This window comes from Triticum dicoccoides, chromosome 3B, assembly GCF_002162155.2.
Source record: "Triticum dicoccoides isolate Atlit2015 ecotype Zavitan chromosome 3B, WEW_v2.0, whole genome shotgun sequence".
In the NCBI taxonomy this organism is placed as follows: domain Eukaryota; kingdom Viridiplantae; phylum Streptophyta; class Magnoliopsida; order Poales; family Poaceae; genus Triticum; species Triticum dicoccoides.
This window is the reverse complement of record NC_041385.1, coordinates 399,626,955-399,634,090: the sequence shown is the minus strand read 5'-3', so window position 1 is coordinate 399,634,090 and position 7,136 is coordinate 399,626,955.

Here is a 7,136-nt window from a genome sequence, read left to right as displayed (position 1 = left end):
ATTGGAATTATGGTCTCCATGGTTATGGTGAATGTGTCCTCCCGAGTTCGGGGTAAAACGAGGCATCTGTTGAGCTCCTGAATTGTACTTCCCTTGCCCATACTTCCTATTGCGGTTGTCAATCTGCTGCTGCTTCCCTTCAATCATGAGAGCTCTATCTACCTACTCCTGGTAGTTGTTGAAGGTTGCCACCATCAACTACATGCTCAGATCATCATTCAGTCCTTCCAGAAACTTCTCCTGCTTAGCTGCATCTGTTGCAACGTCATCCGGGGCATAACGTTCTAACTTACTAAAATCATCCACATACTGGCCCACTGTGCGTCCTCCTTGGCACAAATTGCAAAACTCGCGCTTCTTCATGGCCATAGCTCCTGATGAAACACGGGCAGTGCGAAAAGCCTGCTGAAACTGGTCCCATGTAACAGTGTTGATGGGGTAAGTGGCTGTGAAATTCTCCCACCATGATGTTGCGAGTCCATCAAGCTGATGTGCGGCAAAACACACTCTCTCCGCATCTGTGCATCCTGCAGTGGTCAACCCCCTTCCAATCTTGCGGAGCCAATCATCTGCAACAATCGGCTCGGTGCTACTAGAGAACACCGGCGGATTTAGCTAAAACGGGCTAAGTGATCAACAGGTGGTGGTGGTGGTGGTGGTGGGTTGTTATTGTTGTTGTTCCCCTAGTTCTGGCTCTGGACTAGTAGTTGCATAAAGGTATTCTGCTGCTGGATCAACTGAGTGAGCTCCAGCGGGAAAGCAAATCCATTGTCACGTCTCGGTGGCATCTAATGGGTTTAGAAAAGATGAGAAAACATAATAGAATGAGATCTAGAGGGAAAACACTACCCATATGCACATGAGACAAACATAAACATATCACTTCAATCAATTCAAACAAGGGCATACAATCGGTCTAACTATCGTTTCAAAAGTGCTCGGACTATACTATATACACGGGGGAATACTACTACTGATATGGTGGTCGACTAGAAGTTTTAATCGGTGGAAGAATCCATGATATCTGCTCCAGCTTCATCAACATAGTCATCATCGCTATTGTCAGGGTCTGAGTCGGTGTCGTCGATGATGATGTAATTCTCCGGACAAGTGGAATCGTCGTCTTCTCCTCCTGGTGTGGGGTCTCCCATGAATACTCCTAGCTTCCTCGTTAAATCGTCATTCTTCTCCATGAGTATCGTCATTTCCTCCTCATATCCATCACATATAGACTTGAGTTCTTCCTCCAGCTCCGTAATCCTGGTCATTGCCTTCTTCAGATCTATCATGCATGCGCACATTTGGTGATCCTGGCGATGAATGTGCTGGTTTAACTCCTGGATGAAAGCTGCAATAGACCTGTCCCTCCTGGTGCTGATCATCTCCCATTGCTCATCTCGGCGCCCAAAAATCTGGTAGATAGTATCCTTGAGGTCCTTGTGGTAAACTTCTCTAATGTGTCCCATGGTGATGTGGGCTGCCATGCTCTTTCCTAGACTCCAGGTTGGTGCATCAAAGGAAAACTCTATGGGCTCAGTGACTAGCATGAACGTCCTTCCTGGAACTTGAACTCGAATCATCCAACGCTCTTCTTCTGGTAAAGTGGCGATGTAGGTCCCGGTGAAGCTTGGTATTCCGATGTTCAGGTACCTAGTAACTTCCTTCAAGTGTCGTCCGAAAGGGGTGTCTTCATCCGGTTGTGTGAACTTGTTCCTTGCATCCGCCATCCTATAGAGTAGAAAAGGGAGAGGAGTCAGAAATGAGAAGAGAGAGAGAGTGACCTATGGTTTTAGCTTAGTGGTCGTGTCCTACAGTCAGCGTGTGCTCTGATACCATCTTGTAGCGACTAGACCTCAAACAGTCTAGTCTTTGTGCATTAGTGTCATCCCTGGATCGGTACTGCTGACATGCACAACACTTGAGGATTTATAATAGAGTTTCAATCACACACTTATTACATCGAATGTCTCAAAAGAGAACTTATTACAATAATATGGCTTAAGGCCATCTAAAAACGATAACAGCAGAAGGCTTGGAAGATAAAGTGAGTCCATCAACTCCAACGGGGCGGGTACAATGACCTATGGCACCTTACTCGTTGTCTGAAAAGTCTGCAACATGAAACGTTGCAGCCCGAAATGGGTCAGCACATGGAATATGCTGGCAATTTAACACATGAGTAATGAACAGAACAATTGCTATCACTACATGCATATATGGCTGGTGGAAAGCTCAATGGGTACAAATTTGCATAAAGCCAATTTTTTCCTACAACAAAGGAATAAATTTACTTAACTATCATGGTGGTTGTTAAACATTGAGAAGGTTCCTCCAACTCAATCCCAATTAAGCATCATCATTAAACACAACCAAATTAACTTTAGAGTGATGAGATCAACATGATAATCCAAGAACCAGATACTCAAAACGTCCATAACTGGGGACACGGCTAACCATGATTAGTTTATACACTCTGCAGACGTTTGCGCACTTTTCCCCACAAGACTCGAACACATCCATGATCGGAGATTCGAGACACAGTCTTTCTGAAGCATTAACTCTCTACTCTGGGTAGACAGTACCACCTACAGCCCACTACATCTACTAGTCTACCTCTTCAAGAGCTTAACGCAACTTAGTCAACTATGCCAGAGCCCATATTGGCTTGTGGCTGCACACGGAAGTTTCTAGCATGAATAATCTTATGATCCCTTTGAGCCTGGGTGGCAGACCGTAGGATGATCACACGGGTACTCCAGGATATCCTAGGACAACACTGGATTCTCCAGGTGCCCTGACAACCACTGGGTACTCCAGGGTGCCTCAAGCAATCCACCCATATGTGTATTTAAGTAGCCACCTTAAGTCAACCATTAATTAACAATACTCACATCTGTCATGAATACACTCACCCAACCATGTCTACAAGCATAGCATAGCAATATAAGCATCACGTAAAAGTAACTCCCAAAGGTTTGATAATAAACAGGGTAATAGGTTCTACCTCATCATCTACTTACCAAAACCCACATGTTAATCAAATCCTAACCATGCAATGTTTGAGGATTTGATCTAACGCAATAAAACTGGGTAGTAAAGAGGTATGATCAAAGTGTTACTTGCCTTGCTGATGATCCGCAAAACCTAGAGACTCGTAGTAGCACGTTTCGCACTCCGGGTACTCTATCGCAAACAAAACAAGCATACAATAAGCACTCAACTAGAAGCACGGGTAAAACTCAAATAAGATATCTAACCAGAAATTTCAACTTAAGAACTCCGGTTTGCAAAGAGAATCAAAGCAAACAAAGCAACGAAACTCAAACTGCGGAAGAAACAAGATCTGTTTACTAATCTGGACTAAAGTCCAATTTTACAGTACCAAAATCTTGTTCAAGTGGGTTAAACATAAAGAGGCTTCGAGACGAAGATCTAGGCGCTTGAATCGCCTGATTCCGATAAACGAGCGAAAAGATAAACTAAAACGAAAATCAGGGCAGAAATCACGATCTAAAATAATCGCGGAAAACCCTGGAAAAAGATAAACTGATGAACAGGCTAACGAACTAACGTTCGCTGTCTATGGCTAACGGGTGAACACCGTTCGTTAAAACAAACATACGGATGAGCGTCAGCTATTTAACTAAACCGGGAAAAACCGAACCGATCTAATCTAAAAAACGAATCTAGGTTTTTTTTAAAAAAACAAACGGTTTTCTCGAATAAACCGGCGGCGGCGGCGGTTATACCTCTGGCGAAATCGGTGGTGGCGGCGGGATCGGCGGCGGTGGCTCCTACGGCAACGGCGGTCGGCGACGGGGTAGCGGAACGGGCGGCGGCGGGCGGCGGAACGGCGGCGGCGGCGGCGGTTGTCGGCGTTGGCGTCGGTGGCTCCTCCGTGCAGCGGCAGTGGCGCTAGGGCGGCAGCGGCACTAGGGTTCGGGTAGCAGGGCGGGCTGGCGGGGCTGGCAGCTCGGGCCTCGGCCTTATAAGAGGTCGGCGGGTCGGTGTCCCAGGCGGACACGGCCTCGTAGGTCGGTTTCCTTTTTCTAAATAATTCTGATGCGCAGAAAAATGATTAAAAGAAATACTAAACGGACTCCAAAAATCCTGAAATAAATTTTCCCCGTCCTATAAAAATAAGGCGGACAAGGTGAACATTTATTTGGGCCTCCAATGCAATTTTGAAAAACGCATTTTTTCCTAATTCAAATAAAATAGCGATAAAACTCCGAATAAAGTACTTATTTGATTTTAATATTTTTCCTCCAATATTTCTTTATTTTGGGGAAGTCATTTTATCCCCTCTCTTTATTTTTCTTAATGGAAATATTTGAAGAGAAAAATAATTAAAACCAAACGATCCCCTTTTCAAAATTTGAGAAAACTCAAATATGAAAATAACAAAATCCCCAACTCTCTCTGTGGGTCCCTGAGTTGCATAGAATTTCTAGGATCAACCCAAAATGCAATAAAATATGATATGCAATGATGATCTAATGTATAACATTCCAAATTGAAAATTTGGGATGTTACACTGGAATTCTGGACCGGAAAGGAGCAAATCTGAGAGACCTATTCTGCACAACTCCAAAAGTCCTCAAAATTTAGGGAGCATTATTTTGGAATATATAAACAATATTTGGCGAAGAAAATAGCAAAGGGGACCAACCAAGAGGCCACAAGCCTGGGGCGCGCCCTACCCCCCTAGGCGCGCCCCTAGGGCTTGTGGGACCCCTGGCAGGTCTCTAGTGTCCACCTTCTACTATATGGAGGGTTTTGACCTAGAAAAAATCATAAGGAAGATTTCGGGGCGAAGCGCCACCATCTTGAGGCAAAACCTGGGAGAAGCAATCTAGGGCTTCGGTGGAGCTGTTCGACAGGGGAAACTTCCCTCTCAGAGGGGAAAATTGAAGCCATCATCATCACTAACGATCCTCTCATCGAGAGGGGGTCAATCTCCATCAACATCTTCACTAGCACCATCTCCTCTCAAACCCTAGTTCATCTCTTGTATCCGATCTTTGTCTCAAAACCTCAGATGGGTACCTAAGGGTTGCTAGTAGTGTTAATTACTCCTTGTAGTTGATGCTAGTTGGTTTATTCGGTCGAAGATCATATGTTCAGATCCTTAATGATATTTATTACTCCTATGATTATGAACATGAATATGCTTTATGAGTAGTTACGTTTGTTCCTGAGGACATGGGAGAAGTCTTGTTATAAGTAATCATGTGAATTTGGTATTCGTTCGATATTTTGATAAGATGTATGTTGTCATTCCTCAAGTGGTGTTATGTGAATGTCGACTACATGACATGTTGTAGGGTGAAACCCTAGATGGGATCTTTTCACACTTGGAAGGGGGAAAGAGAGAACACGCAAGAACACAAGGAGGAAATCACTCAAACAAACCCAAATAACACATCCACTAGAGTAGCATACATGAGATCCACAAGCTTACAAGAACAATTCGAGGAGATTAGCACTAGGGTAAAGTTCTTCCCACTCCTAGGAGATGAGGTCTTGATGTTGATCTTCTCCAAGAGGAGGCCTTTAAAATCCACAAGGATTCTTCCCAATGTAACATCCCAAATTTCCAATTTGGAATGTTTTACAATTATTAGCTAAGCATCTATGCATGTTGTTTGAAATTTGAGTGGTTTTTGAATTTTCAGAGGCAGTTGAGTTTTTCTTGAATTTGAACTTGATTGGCAATTGAAATTTATTTCAAAAATGCCTAACAAATACTTGAGCAAAGTTATGAGAGGAATAAACATGACACTCCAAAATGTCAGAAGAAAATATTGCAAAAAAGTTTGAATTCAATTTTGAATTTTATTTGGGATATTCAGAAAATGTTTTTTTAGTTTTTGTTTTGCCTCTAGAAAATGTCCATGTTTTAATATATATATATATATATATATATATATATGTCCTATATATATATATGTCCTATATAAAATATATTTTTTATTTAGCTTTTCTCCCTTTGTAGTAATTCAAAAAAAAGGAACCCCCCCCCCGAGCTGGCCAGGCCGACGTCCCAGCTAGCGAGGCTGCAGCCCACCAGCGCGCCCGAGCCGCCAGCCCAGCCAGCGAGCGCAGCGCCCGCGCCCGAATCCCTCTCGCATCGGCCGCCCGATCGCTCCTCTCTCTTTCTCCCTCACTGATCCGCAGGCCCCACCCTTCTCCTATCCCCTGGCGCACGCAATGCCGCGCCAGAGCACGCCCAACGCCGCAGCCGTTCCGATTCTCTCGGGGTCGCGCTCCGACTCGCCCTCCTCCGCAAGAAAGATGTCCTATATAAACCCCTCGCCATCCTCTCCCGATCCCCCCTAAAATCCTAGCCTAAACGCCACCATAGACCACGACCTTGCAAAATGCATCTCGTCGCCGCCACCTCGGTTCGCCGTCGTTGCCGACTCTGATGAGGATTTTCCTGCCCTCCAAGCACCTTCACCCGAACCTCCTCTTCGTGCCACACCTCCTTCACATCATCTACCTATCCAAGAGCCCCCGACGTCGACAACCTCGAGCTCGATGCCGACCGCCGGAGTTGTAGCTCACCAGGGAGCCGCTGACGTCGGCCCGAGCCACCCCGACATCACCACCACCTCCGTAACACTCTGTCGCCCCTCCTCGACGTCTCCGCTGTCGCCCCAGACCACCGGAGCCGCTGCACCGCTGTCGCCCGAGTCGTTGCCGACGTCTCCGTCCATTGCCGCTGTTTTCTGTAAGCCCACGCTCTCCCCGCCGTCCGATCTTGTATGAACGCCTAGGATTAGATCCTGCGAAGAGTTAGTTTTTTTCTATTTAGCCAGTTTTAGTTCCGGTTTATTTTCGGTTAGTAGTTCTTGGTTCAGTCAAACCGTCCGTTTTGGCTTTTCTGTTTAAGCCACGAGCGAGTTTTAGTTAATCCCTGAGCGTTAGATAGGCCCAGTCGAGTCTGTTTTCTTTTTTTGTTTTAGTTTAGTTTCTATTTTTAGCAGAATAGTTCTGTTTTTGTAAAAGTTGTATCTTTTAGGTTGTTTATTGTTTTTAGTTGATTCTTTTTTTGTTAGTTTACAAATTTCCTTTAGTTTCTGCAGAAAATAGGTTAGGCCATGTTTATGTTCATAAAAGTAGTTATAGTT